The sequence below is a fragment of the Euprymna scolopes genome, chromosome 13 (genome assembly GCF_053919585.1).
Source record: "Euprymna scolopes isolate OS-2025 chromosome 13, ASM5391958v1, whole genome shotgun sequence".
NCBI lineage: Eukaryota > Metazoa > Mollusca > Cephalopoda > Sepiida > Sepiolidae > Euprymna > Euprymna scolopes.
The window spans coordinates 69,710,655-69,727,548 of NC_136494.1; the positions used below are offsets into that span (position 1 = coordinate 69,710,655).

The 16,894-nt window shown below is 23.6% G+C and overlaps 1 protein-coding gene across 2 annotated transcripts in view; it reads right to left on the reverse strand.

Annotated features, from left to right (window-relative positions):
• Positions 1–16,894, reverse strand: part of LOC145292064 (uncharacterized) — a 155,307-nt gene that overhangs the window by 64,901 nt on the left and 73,512 nt on the right. The window lies entirely within an intron of this gene.

Consider the following 16,894-nt stretch of genomic DNA (forward strand, 5'->3'; position numbering starts at 1 on the left):
GATAAGGGTTAAAGAGTGTACAGTAGTCAAAAATACAATATAGTAATCGATAGTAATGGAAGTTCGGTAAATTTGTTAACTTAAGTGGAACGGCTCATCAGAAACTTATTCACGTTGGACTTGAAGACAACCATAATTTTATATAATCAACAGTCGATTCTCTACAGTGCAATATAGAATACAATATATTGTGAACTTCGTCACTGCGGGAGGTATGTGAATTTTGCTCCAGGTACATCGAGATTGAACACCAATCAATCGATTTGATTGAAAAAAAATCGATTTCGATGACAATAAAAAATATGGGAGTGTGAAACATTCGTTGATCATCATTCAATCCCGTGCAACGTCGGGTAACCCTGCTAGTATATATAATAGCCTAGATAATAATTTTATTGAAAATCTTTATGAAACTGTTCAGACTATAGATCTCAATATATATCCTACATTTTGAAAAAAAAAATTATATGGCAGGATATATACATTACTCGCCTACGCGAAAAGAAATAATTCGTCTTAAAAGATGGAAGTTAACGCAAAAAGCGAAAACACGGAAGCATAACTGAAAAATAAAACGAAATAAATAAAATAAGAACTGAAAAGTGAAAAGTTGCACCCATGTTATTTTGTTATTTAAAAAAATATATTATTTTCACTTGAAATTCAAGTTTTACGACGTCAGTTTTCATTAAATTGTTAGATGAAAGTAGGGAATAGTGACTAAACATCATCCGCTCCCAATGTCTACAATGGTTTCTAACTAACGGTATTATTTTAGCTCGATGACATAACTTCCGTATTTTGAATAAAATAAATAAAATTTAAAGAATGCTGCATAATATATATATATATATATATATATATATTCTTTTCGGATTTTCATGTCAAAACGCACTTTATTTCGTTTTAGACGGATTGATTGTTGCTATTTCTTCTGATGAGTTCTGGACAAAATAGATTCACTTATTGATATAATAATTAAGTGGTTGATTTTGCGCTACGAAACAGATACTGTCAAGAATTGTAAATGTCAACTGAATTAAAGGAATAAATTATAAGATGGTCAACATCATGAACTTTGGCATATAGACTTGTCATTCATTCACTATATTGCTCTGTACTATATTGAGCTCCTTAAATAAGGATGGTATATATTATAAGGAAATAATATAAATATATATATATTACTTGTTATCAAAGAGCAAATCTTTAACAAAGCAAAACTTATCAAGATCAGAACAGCTCAACATTATTAAGAGGAGCAACCAATAATATTAAATGAAAGACGAGGAATAAAAGTTAAATATATATTTATTATATCATCAAAACCATGAGCTTAAGTTAAGGGCAACATTCTTGGCCTTCGGGACAAGATCACAGTGTAGTATCTGTTCTTCAGATGCTCCACTTCAATTTCTTGTTCTCTGTCAGTGGAGGAGAAGTCCTTCACGACTGAGAAAATTTTTATTTTTGTTCCTTTTCTCCACATTAAAAAACAACCCTGGTGTCTAACTTTGTCCCGTGGGGAGGCATTGTAAATAGGAACATTAAGAAAAAAACTATTTAGACCATGGTATTTCGAAGCTAAATGTTTCTCATCAGAAAAGGAGGAGGGTCAGAATTATACAAAAATTCAAATATAGAAAAAAAAATTGTCTTAATGACATTCAGATACGAAAGAAATTTTCCTAATTTTCCCCTTAAATTTTCCTTATTGTTCTGATGATATAATAAACAAATTTATTATAGTTTAACTTTTATTCCTCATCCTTTATATATATATATATATATATATATATATATATATATATATATATATATATATATATATATAGATAGATAGATAGATAGATAGATAGATAGATAGATATGCTTTTAGTGTTTGTTATTTTTAAATAATTTAACCATTTGCAAAAATAAATATTCGTTTCATTATCCAGTTCTTGTTCGGTATTTTGGATTTTGAAATCAACTTTGAGACAAACTGTTTTTTTTTTTTTCGCGATGACTTGGCCAGAGTAGAATATTTGTCAACGCTGCCATTTATTCAGTTATGAATTAATAACTATTTTCATTAATATCGAATAAGTCAGATTTTTTAAGGATTTTTTTTTCATCAGGCATACATATTCATGTTTTGATTATAAAAATAACTTAATATCAAATTTTGCTTTGAAAGAAATCCTAAAAGACGAAGCTTATTTATTTATTTATTTATTTATTTATTTATAAAAGGTGTTTTCTCTAACGCTTTATATTGACGCATTATTTTAGAGCATACTCTAAGATAGAGTGGAGATTGCGGTTGTCCCATGTTTATCACAATTAGCAAACGATCGATTTAAGTCATCGATTAGTGGACAGTAGACGTGTACACGATCATTGTTACGTGTGTTATATATAAGTACAGGGATTTTCATCCTCTGGCTCGCAAAGTCAACAGAGAATAGAACATTCCTATAATGATCCCCCACCCCTGTTGATTTTGCGATGAGAGTAAATTTTTTTTTTTTTTACTCATGTTCACCCCTTACAAAGCATATCGCCTTTTGACCGTAAAGGGCTACTATTTGGGGCCATAACTAAGAAAGATTAATAAGATATTTGTTAATGTTACATTTAAACTTCTGTATATCAGTATAACCAGGGAAGCACGCAAAAGGAAGGGAATTCCAAAGTCTAGCTGTTCGAGGGAAGAAACTATTAGAATAGAAAGCTTTCTGGCATTTAGGGATTTCTGTGCAGTTCAAGGAGATCCACTTTCCCAGGCCTTGCTTTCTCTCTTTGAGAAGGGGGTTAGTTTATTTTGTGCCAAACAAAATCTTCCATTGCTGGTATTAATAATGAAATAAATATTTAATTCTAACTACCACTAAAATCAAAATCTATAGATTACCCCCCCCCCCCCCTCCCCCCAGTGTTTTTACGTTGGAAAAGATATAAGCACATTTAACGTCGCTTTTTACGATAATCAGGAAAAAATAATTTTATAGGTAAAAATTTTGATATTTATAAAGAATCGGAACCGGGTATTTAGTATGGAATAAGTAATTGTATCGGAATCGGGAAATATATTGGAACTATCCCATCACTAGTAAATATTCTGAATTATAATTAAAGATTAGCATTTTTTTTTTATTAAAAAAAAATCATCCTTAACCTTTCCACTAACCCTAAATCCAGGTCGTACTCCACAAATACTAATTTGTGGACGCAACTCTTTCTATCTTGGTTGGTTTAGAGTTTTTTTTTTTGTTTGTTTTTTTTTTTTTTACTGAGGAGGGTTGTTAACACCTGGACTGAAGGTCAGTGGTAGGGTTGAGGGATGCTACCTTTCTCAAAATCAGATCAAACACTTTATTAAAAATGGAATGGGAAATATATTACAGATTAATTATCTCAATGGCGTACCCAATATAGAATATTGCCGAAAAAGTGTTCTTTTTATACGTTCACGTATCACTGAAAAACATATGATAGGAGCACACAGCAAATTATTTGCACAGTGGATTATTTCAACCTAGAAGTCATTTTATCGCAATTTGGGAGTCTTTCTGTCAAACTTTGAAATTTATTAATCCACGGCGTTCCGTCAGCCATGTTCGTGTAGAAAACTTAACAGTTGTATTCTTAGTATCGTCCGAACTGAGGATAGCACATTCAATCTCTAGATTGAATGATTTGTTTTACGGCATATCAACCCTTTTCAGGTTATTTAGTGCCGAATCCAGTGATTTTGAAGAAAAATGTTTTAATAGAAAATATTTTTGTTTTTTCAAGTCGGTTTCTATTCAACCCAAAAGTTCGGACCCTTACAGATACTATCACTCTGGGTCAGAGTAAACCTGGGAGCAATGGCAATTAAAGGGTCGCTCCACACTCCCCAAAGATATAGTTTAAGGTCATATGCAGGACCTTTAACCCCTAGAAGAGGGTCAGTTACAACATAATTTACCTAGTGTTTCATCAATTATGCGGCGAGTCCTTGAGTAGGGTACATCGGCAGAAACGTCACAAGAATAGGAATAAAGATGAGAAAAATAATGTAAATAAAATGGTGTTTGTAAAATCGATGATATAACTTAAGGATTCTGTTATTTTTATGAAGAAAAATACTCTTTGTATATGAGGTTTTTGCTTTTTTAAGAGCATTCAATTACTAGGTTAATCTTCTTTGTAGTTACATTTGTGAAATTTTTGAGATCAAGATAAATTATTCGTATCATTTGGATTCTTCGGACTACTGTTCTCATCTTGAGTGGCATTTTCACACCGTTTCAAGCGATGTAAACACCGACCTTCTTTAGTGCGTCTTGAACTCGGAAATTATATAAATAATATATACAGTATACATTCACAAATAAACAATATGCATACACATTCACAAATAATATACATATATACACACATTAACAAATATATTTATATATATATATATATATATAAACACAAATATATATATACACAAATATATATATATACACACACATAAACATACACACATAAACAAATATATATATACACACACACATAAACAAATATATATATATACACACACACACATAAACAAATATATATATATGCACACACACACACAAAAACAAATATATATATATATACACACACACATAAACAAATACATATATACACACACATTAACAAAATATATATATACACACACACACATTAACAAATATATATATATATACACGCAACCAAATATATATATATATATATATATATATATATATATATATATATATATACACATATATATATACACGCAACCAAATATACATTATATATATATAAATGCAAACAAATATACACACACACACACACATATATATATATATATATATATACGCGCAAACAAATATATATATATACGCGCAAACAAATATATATATATATATATATATATACACACGCAAACAAATAAATATATATATATATATACACGCAAATAAATATATATATATATATACACACACGCAAACAAATATATATATATATATATACACACAAACAAATATATATATATACATATATATATACACGCAAACAAATATATATATACATATATATATATACACGCAAACAAATATATATATACATATATATATATACACGCAAACAAATATATATATACATATATATATATACACGCAAACAAATATATATATACATATATATATATACACGCAAACAAATATATATATATATATATATATATATATATACGCAAACAAATATATATATATATATATATATATATATATATATACGCAAACAAATATATATATACGCAAACAAATATATATATACGCAAACAAATATATATATATATACGCAAACAAATATATATATATATATATATATATATATATACGCAAACAAATATATATATATATACGCAAACAAATATATATATATATATACGCAAACAAATATATATATATATATATACGCAAACAAATATATATATATATATACGCAAACAAATATATATATATATATACGCAAACAAATATATATATATATACGCAAACAAATATATATATATATACGCAAACAAATATATATATATATACGCAAACAAATATATATATATATATACGCAAACAAATATATATATACGCAAACAAATATATATATATATACGCAAACAAATATATATATATATATATATATATATACGCAAACAAATATATATATATACGCAAACAAATATATATATATATATATATACATACGCAAACAAATATATATATATATATATATACGCAAACAAATATATATATATATATACGTAAACAAATATATATATATATATATACGCAAACAAATATATATATATATATACGCAAACAAATATATATATATATATGCAAACAAATATATATATATGTATACGCAAACAAATATATATATATATGTATACGCAAACAAATATATATATATATGTATACGCAAACAAATATATATATATATATATATATACGCAAACAAATATATATATATACGCAAACAAATATATATATATACGCAAACAAATATATATATATACGCAAACAAATATATATATATACGCAAACAAATATATATATATATATATACGCAAACAAATATATATATATATATACGCAAACAAATATATATATATATATACGCAAACAAATATATATATATATATATACGCAAACAAATATATATATATATATACGCAAACAAATATATATATATATATACGCAAACAAATATATATATATATATATATATATACGCAAACAAATATATATATATATACGCAAACAAATATATATATATATATATATATACGCAAACAAATATATATATATATACGCAAACAAATATATATATATATATATACGCAAACAAATATATATATATATATACGCAAACAAATATATATATATATACGCAAACAAATATATATATATATACGCAAACAAATATATATATATATATATACGCAAACAAATATATATATATCTACGCAAACAAATATATATATATCTACGCAAACAAATATATATATATCTACGCAAACAAATATATATATATATACGCAAACAAATATATATATATATACGCAAACAAATATATATATATATACGCAAACAAATATATATATATATACGCAAACAAATATATATATATATACGCAAACAAATATATATATATATACGCAAACAAATATATATATATATACGCAAACAAATATATATATATATACGCAAACAAATATATATATATATATATATATATATACGCAAACAAGTATATATATATATATACACACGCAAACAAGTATGTATATATACACGCAAACAAATATATATATACACGCAAAGAAATATATATATACACGCAAACAAATATATATATATATATATATATATAAACGCAAACATATATATATATATATATACACGCAAACAAATATATATATACACGCAAACAAATATATATATACACGCAAACAAATATATATATATACACGCAAACAAATATATATATATACACGCAAACAAATATATATATACACGCAAACAAATATATATATATATATATATATACACGCAAACAAATATATATATATATACACGCAAACAAATATATATATATACACGCAAACATATATATATACACGCAAACAAATATATATATATACACGCCAGCAAATATATATACACGCAAACAAATATATATACACGCAAACAAATATATATACACGCAAACAAATATATATATATACACGCAAACAAATATATATATATATATGCACACACAGAAAATATATATATATATACACAAACAAGTAATATATATACACACATTAACAATATATATATACACATTAACAATATATATATACACATTAACAAGTAATATACATATATACACATTAACAAGTAATATACATATATACACATTAACAAGTAATATATATATATACATGAACAAGTAATATATATATACATTAACACGTATTGTATATATACACACAGTAACAAGTACTATATATATACACAGTAACAAATAATATATATATATACACAGTAACAAATAATATATATATATATACACAGTAACAAGTAATATATATATATACACAGTAACAAGTAATATATATATATATACACATACACACAGTAACAAGTAATATATATATATACACACACAGTAACAAGTAATATATATATATATACACAGTAACAAATAATATATTTATATATATACACACAGTAACAAGTAATATATTTATATATATACACACAGTAACAAGTAATATATTTATATATATACACACAGTAACAAGTAATATATTTATATATATACACACAGAAACAAGTAATATATTTATATATATACACACAGAAACAAGTAATATATTTATATATATACACACAGTAACAAGTAATATATTTATATATACACACAGTAACAAGTAATATATTTATATATACACAGTAACAAGTAATATATTTATATATACACACAGTAACAAGTAATATATTTATATATACACACAGTAACAAGTAATATATTTATATATAAAAACAGTAACAATATATATATATATATATAGATACACAGTAACAAGTAATATATATATATATAGATACACAGTAACAAGTAATCTATATAATACTAAAAGTCTATGGGTCTTGTATGTTTGCAATCAGATTTCCGGTTTTCAACATCCGGTTGCGCATGCGTAAATAGCAACGTCTTCAATCCGTTATTCCAATTCCGGAATTTTTATATCGCTTTTAATACAAACAATTTCATTTAATTTGATCAAATAGTTTTTTGTTTTTTTTCAACACTCCTACTCCCTCTGTTTTCGTTACGTACGCGAGAAATCTTTAATTCATGTCATTATAAATAAATAATTTTATAAAATCAACCGTAGTTTTTTTTTTTTTTTAACGGCTAAAAACATTCAACTTCGTGAAGTCTGTCGCAGTTTCAAAGAAAACACCTCTCACTTTCACTCTCATAGATTTCAACACTCCTACTCCCTCTGTTTTCGTTACGTACGCGAGAAATAGTTACGTGTATGTGTGAGAGAGAGAAAAAGGTAACCGATGTAAAACTGGATAGAGTTATCCCCCTTAACTAATGCAGACCTTTTTACTAGAGGGCGTTATTACAAAAATATTTCTTTTTCTTCTTCCCATGTTTTTTAAAGTCGTCTGCTTACATTTCCAAACGGAAAGCTGAATCGGTAAATGCACACATTTATATTACATTAAATAGTGTTTTCCTTTACACAATGGGTACTGAATGTTTGCTTAAATTAAATGAAAAAAGTTACATTTTATTTTCATTTTCTATTTAAAAAGCCATTATTACCATGTGGAGAGTGTTTTTTTTATTATTCTGTACTTTCAACTAACAATTTCATTTAAAAGATGATATATCAAAATTTTAATTTAACTATAATAAGGATTATGATACCTGTTCAGTGCATAAGTATGACCAACCACTTATAATTCAGTGACTGTAATTTAAAAAAAAATAACAATTATAATAAACAGAACGACTCATAGAAATCTATCTATATTCTTTTTTCATTTTAATATACTTTCATAGAAATGCTTCTGTTATGTAAAAAAAAACTATTTTCTTTATGCCACAAGTGTCACGCTCATACATGAATTCCATAGCTAATATAACGTACTGACCCAACGGGTTACGGGTGGTCTAGTATATATATATATATATATATATATATATATATATATATATACATACACAGTAACGAGTAATATATATATATACACACAGTAACGAGTAATATATATATATATATATATACACACAGTAACGAGTAATATATATATATACACACACAGTAACAAGTAATATATATACACACACACAGTAACAAGTAATATATATACACACACACAGTAACAAGTAATATATATACACACACAGAAACAAGTAATATATATATATACACACAGTAACAAGTAATATATACACACAGAGTAACAAGTAATATATATATACACATAGTAAAAATATATATACACACAGTAACAATATATATTTATATATACACACAGTAACTATATATATTTATATATACACACAGTAACTATATATATTTATATATACACACAGTAACTATATATATTTATATATACACACAGTAACTATTTATATATATACACGCAGTAAGTATATATATATACACACAGTAACTATATATATATACACACAGTAACAAGTAATATATATATACACACAGTAACAATATATATACACCGTAACAATATATATATATACACACACACAGTAACAATATATATATATATATATATATATACAGTAACAATATTTATATATACACAGTAACAATATATATATACACACAGTAACAATATATATATATATATACACACAGTTACAATATATATATACACAGTTACAATATATATATATACAGTTACAATATATATATATACACAGTTACAATATATATATATACACAGTTACAATATATATATATATATACACAGTTACAATATATATACACAGTTACAATATATATATACATATATACACACAGTTACAAGTAATATACATATGTACACACACAGTAACAAGTAATATATATATATACAGACACAGTAACAAGTAATATATATATACACACAGTAACAAGTAATATATATACACACAGTAACAAATAATATATATACACAGTATCAAGTAATATATATGTATATACACAGTATCAAGTAATATATATATATACAGGCACAGTAACAAGTAATATATATATATATACATACACTCAGAGTAACAAGTAATATATATATATATATATATATATATATATATATACACACACAGTAACAAGTATATATATATAGATATATACACAGTAAGAAGTAATATATATATACACAGTAACAAGTAATTTATATATATACACAGTAACAAGTAATATATATACACACAGTAACAAGTAATTTATATATATATATATATACAGTAGCAAGTAATATATATATACACAGTAACAAGTAATATATATATATACACAGTAACAAGTAATATATATATACACAGTAACAAGTAATATATATACACAGTGTATATATATGTGTAATATATATGTGTATATATACACAGTGTATATATATGCACATACATATATGTGTATATACACACATATACATACATGTATATATACACTGTGTATATATATGTGTAATATATATATATATATACAGTAACAAGTAATATATATATATACAGTAATAAGTAATATATATATACAGTAATAAGTAATATATATAGCCAGAAACACGTAATATATATATATGTATATAGAGAAACAATATATATATATGTATACAGAGAAACAATATATATATATGTATACAGAGAAACAATATATATATATATATGTATACAGAGAAACAATATATATATATATGTATACAGAGAAACAATATATATATATATATATATATATATATATATATATATGTATACAGAGAAACAATATATATATATGTATACAGAGAAACAATATATATATATATATATATATATATATATATATGTATACAGAGAAACAATATATATATATATATATGTATACAGAGAAACAATATATATATATGTATACACAGAAACAATATATATATATATACATATACAGAGAAACAATATATATATATATACACACAGAAACAATATATATATACATACAGAAACAATATATATATGTATACAGAGAAACAATATATATATATATGTATACAAAGAAACAATATATATATATATGTATACACAGAAACAATATATATATATATATGTATACACAGAAACAATATATATGCATATATGTATACACAGAAACAATATATATGCATATGTATATATATATATACACACAAAAACAATATATATATACACAGAAACAATATATATATATATATATATATATAGACAGAAACAATATATATGTATATGTATATATATATACACACAAAAACAATATATATACACCGAAACAATATATATATATATATATATATACATACACACAAAAAAAAACAATATATATATATATACAAAAACAATATATATATACACACAAAAACACTATATATATACACAGAAACAATATATATATATATATATACACACAGAAATATATATATATATATACACACACACACACACAGAAAAAAAATATATATATACACAGTAAAAAGTAATATATATATACACAATAAAAAGTAATATATATATACACAGTAAAAAGTAATATATATATATATATACAATGACAAGTAATATATATATACAATGACAATATATATATATAATGACAAGTAATATATATATATATAATGACAATATATATATATATACAATGACAAGTAATATATATATATATTCAGTAACAAGTAATATATATATATATATCCAGTAACAAGTAATATATATATATATATATATATATATTCAGTAACAAGTAAAATATATTCAGTAACAAGTAATATATATATATTCAGTAACAAGTAATATATATATATTCAGTAACAAGTAATATATATATTCAGTAACAAGTAACATATATATATTCTGTAACAAGTAACATATATATATTCTGTAACAAGTAACATATATATATTCAGTAACAAGTAACATATATATATTCAGTAACAAGTAACATATATATATTCAGTAACACGTAACATATATATATTCAGTAACAAGTAACATATATATATTCAGTAACAAGTAACATATATATATTCAGTAACACGTAACATATATATATTCAGTAACAAGTAACAATATATATATACGGTAACAAGTAATATATATATATATACAGTAACTAGTAATATATATATATATACAGTAACTAGTAATATATATATATATACAGTAACTAGTAATATATATATATACAGTAACTAGTAATATATATATACAGTAACTAGTAATATATATATACAGTAACTAGTAATATATATATATACAGTAACAATATATATATATACAGTAGCAAGTAACATATACAGAAACAAGTAATATATATATATACAGTAACAATATATATATACAGTAAGAATATATATATACAGTAACAATATATATATACAGTAACAATATATATATATATACAGTAACAATATATATATACAGTAACAATATATATATACAGTAACAATATATATATATATATATATACAGTAACAATATATATATATACAGTAACAATATATATATATATATATATACAGTAACAATATATATATATACAGTAACAATATATATATATATATATATACAGTAACAATATATAAATATACAGTAACAAGTAATATATACAGTAACAAGTAATATATATATATACAGTAACAAGTAATATATATATACAGTAACAATATATATATACAGTAACAATATATATATATATATATATACAGTAACAATGTATATATATATACACAGTAACAAGTAATATGCATATACACACAGTAACAAGTAATATGTATATACACACAGTAACAAGTAATACGTATATACACACAGTAACAAGTAATATGTATATACACACAGTAACATGTAATATATACACACACAGTAACAAGTAATATATACACAGTAACATGTAATATATATATACACAGTAACATGTAATATGTATATACACACAGTAACAAGTAATATATATATACATATATATACACAGTAACAAGTAATATATATATACACACAGTAACAAGTAATATATATATATATATACAGTAACAAGTAATATATATATACAAACAGTAACAAGTAATATATATATACACACAGTAACAAGTAATATATATACACTCACAGTAACAATATATATATACACACAGTAACAAGTAATATATATATACACACAGTAACAAGTAATATATATATACACAGTAACAAGTAATATATATACACACAATAACAAGTAATATATATACACAGTAACAAGTAATATATATACACAGTAACAAGTAATATATATATATACACACACAGTAACAAGTAATATATATACACACACAGTAACAAGTAATATATATATATACACACACAGTAACAAGTAATATACATATACACACAGTAACAAGTAATATACATATACACACAGTAACAAGTAATATACATATACACACAGTAACAAGTAATATACATATACACACAGTAACAAGTAATATACATATAAACACAGTAACAAGTAATATACATATAAACACAGTAACAAGTAATATATATATACACACAGTAACAAGTAATATATATATACACAGTAACAAGTAATATATATACACACACAGTAAAAAGTAATATATATACACACAGTAAAAAGTAATATATATACACACACAGTAAAAAGTAATATATATATACACAGTAAAAAGAAAGTAATATATATATACACACAGTAACAAGTAATATATATACACACACACAGTAACAAGTAATATATATATACACACACACAGTAACAAGTAATATATATATACACACACACAGTAACAAGTAATATATATATACACACACAGTAACAAGTGATATATATATATATACACACAGTAACAAGTAACATATATACACACATAAAGTAACAAGCAATATAAATATATACACACACCCAGTTACAAGTAATATATATATATATATATATATATATATATATACACTAACAAGGAATATATATATAGACACACACACAGCAACAATATGTAGACACACAGTAACAATTAATATGTAGACACACAGTAACAACTAATATATGTAGACACACAGTAACAATTAATATGTAGACACACAGTAACAATATGTAGACACACAGTAACAAGTAATATATGTAGACACACAGTAACAATATATATATATACACACAGTAACAATATATATATATATATATACACACAGTAACAATATATATACACAGTAACAATATATATATACACAGTAACAATATATACATATATACACAGTAACAATATATATATATACACAGTAACAATATATATATATATATACACAGTAACAATATATATATATCCACAGTAACAATATATATATATATCCACAGTAACAATATATATATATATATATACACTATAACAATATATATATATATACACACTGTAACAATATATATATATACACTGTAACAATATATATATATACACTGTAACAATATATATATACACTGTAACAATATATATACACACAGTAACAATATATATATACACACGGTAACAATATATACACACGGTAACAATATATATATATACACACGGTAACAATATATATATACACACAGTAACAATATATATATACACACACAGTAACAATATATATATACACACAGTAACAATATATATATATATATACACACAGTAACAATATATATATATATACACACAGTAACAATATATATACACACAGTAACAATATATATACAAACAGTAACAATATATATACACACAGTAACAATATGTATATATATACACACAGTAACAATATATATATACACACATTAACAAGTAATATACACATATATATATATATATAGTAACAATATACATATATATATATAAAGTAACCAGTAATATACATATATATAAAGTAACCAGTAATATACATATATATATATAAAGTAACCAGTAATATACATATATATATATAAAGTAACCAGTAATATACATATATATAAAGTAACCAGTAATATACATATATATAAAGTAACCAGTAATATACACATATATATAAAGTAACCAGTAATATACACATATATATAAAGTAACCAGTAATATACACATATATATAAAGTAACCAGTAATATACACATATATATAAAGTAACAAGTAATATACACATATATATAAAGTAACAAGTAATATACATATATATATATATATATATAAAGTAACAATATACACGTATATACACACATATACAGTAAAATATACATATATATATACACAATTACAATATACACACACATATATGTATATTATATATATTCACATATACAGTAAAATATACATATATTTAAATATATATATATACAGTAACAATATACATATATACAGTAACAAGTAATACACACTCTCACACACACATATATATATATGTATATACATACAGTAACAAGTAATATACATATATATACAGTAACAATTAATATACATATATATATACTGTAACAAGTATAGCATATATATACTGTAACAAGTATACCATATATATACTGTAACAAGTATACCATATATATACTGTAACAAGTATACCATATATATACTGTAACAAGTATACCATATATATACTGTAACAAGTATACCATATATATACTGTAACAAGTATACCATATATATATATATATATATATATATATATATATATATATATATATATATAGTATACTTGTTACTGTATGTTTATTGTATACGACCGACAAATACAATTGCGAATTACTTAGGACCTCTATCCAGAACAAAGGTATGTAAATGAACTGTTCCGTGCGAAAATCCATCCAAATTCCAGAGTTAGACAAGATACACCTGAAGAAGGCCTGAGGTTATATCAACCGAAATATTGTGAACGACACTTAAGATGAGAACCGTAGTTATATTAATCCAAATAATGCGAGTTTTTTTGTAGTGCTTCTTTCTCTACGCGGTCTTTGGTATGATAATCGTTTTTTAACCTATATTTGGTCTCTTCTATTCTATTATCTACAATAGAGTTGAATCACCTTATTTCGGTTACAAACGGTCGCAGATGCGTCCTTAACAGTGATTTTGTTGCTGTCGGGTCACACTCGCAGGCTTTATCTTTGTTTTGAAAAGGAGTTCGTTTATCGCTAATCACATGGGACACCCCTACTAGAAATTGCCGACGGGTCTGTTCAGGCATTTTTGTATGCCAAATTCACTAGGTAAATAAAAGCAAAAAAGATAACATTCGTAGGGTGATAATTGGGCCCCTTATGTTGGCTATCAGAGAAGTCTTCCTTATCTACGTGTCCATATCTTTCTTCTGAGCCTCGTGGCGTTTATATTTGTTTTGTTTTTTTATCAGGTTTTCATAGTTTTGTTGATGTATGCGACAACATCAAACCCAGAACTTTGTTATTTATCATAAAACAAGGGTAATGTTTATTTATCTCATGTATAGAAATGACAGTGCACTATCAACACAAACTACGTTTAGATGCTTACAAAAAATGTCGATTAGAATTTATTTCAGTGGCATATAACTCGTAAATAGAAACATTTCCGTATCTGCGTTTACGAACGGATTTTCTTTTTATTATATATGTGTCGCGGAATGGAAG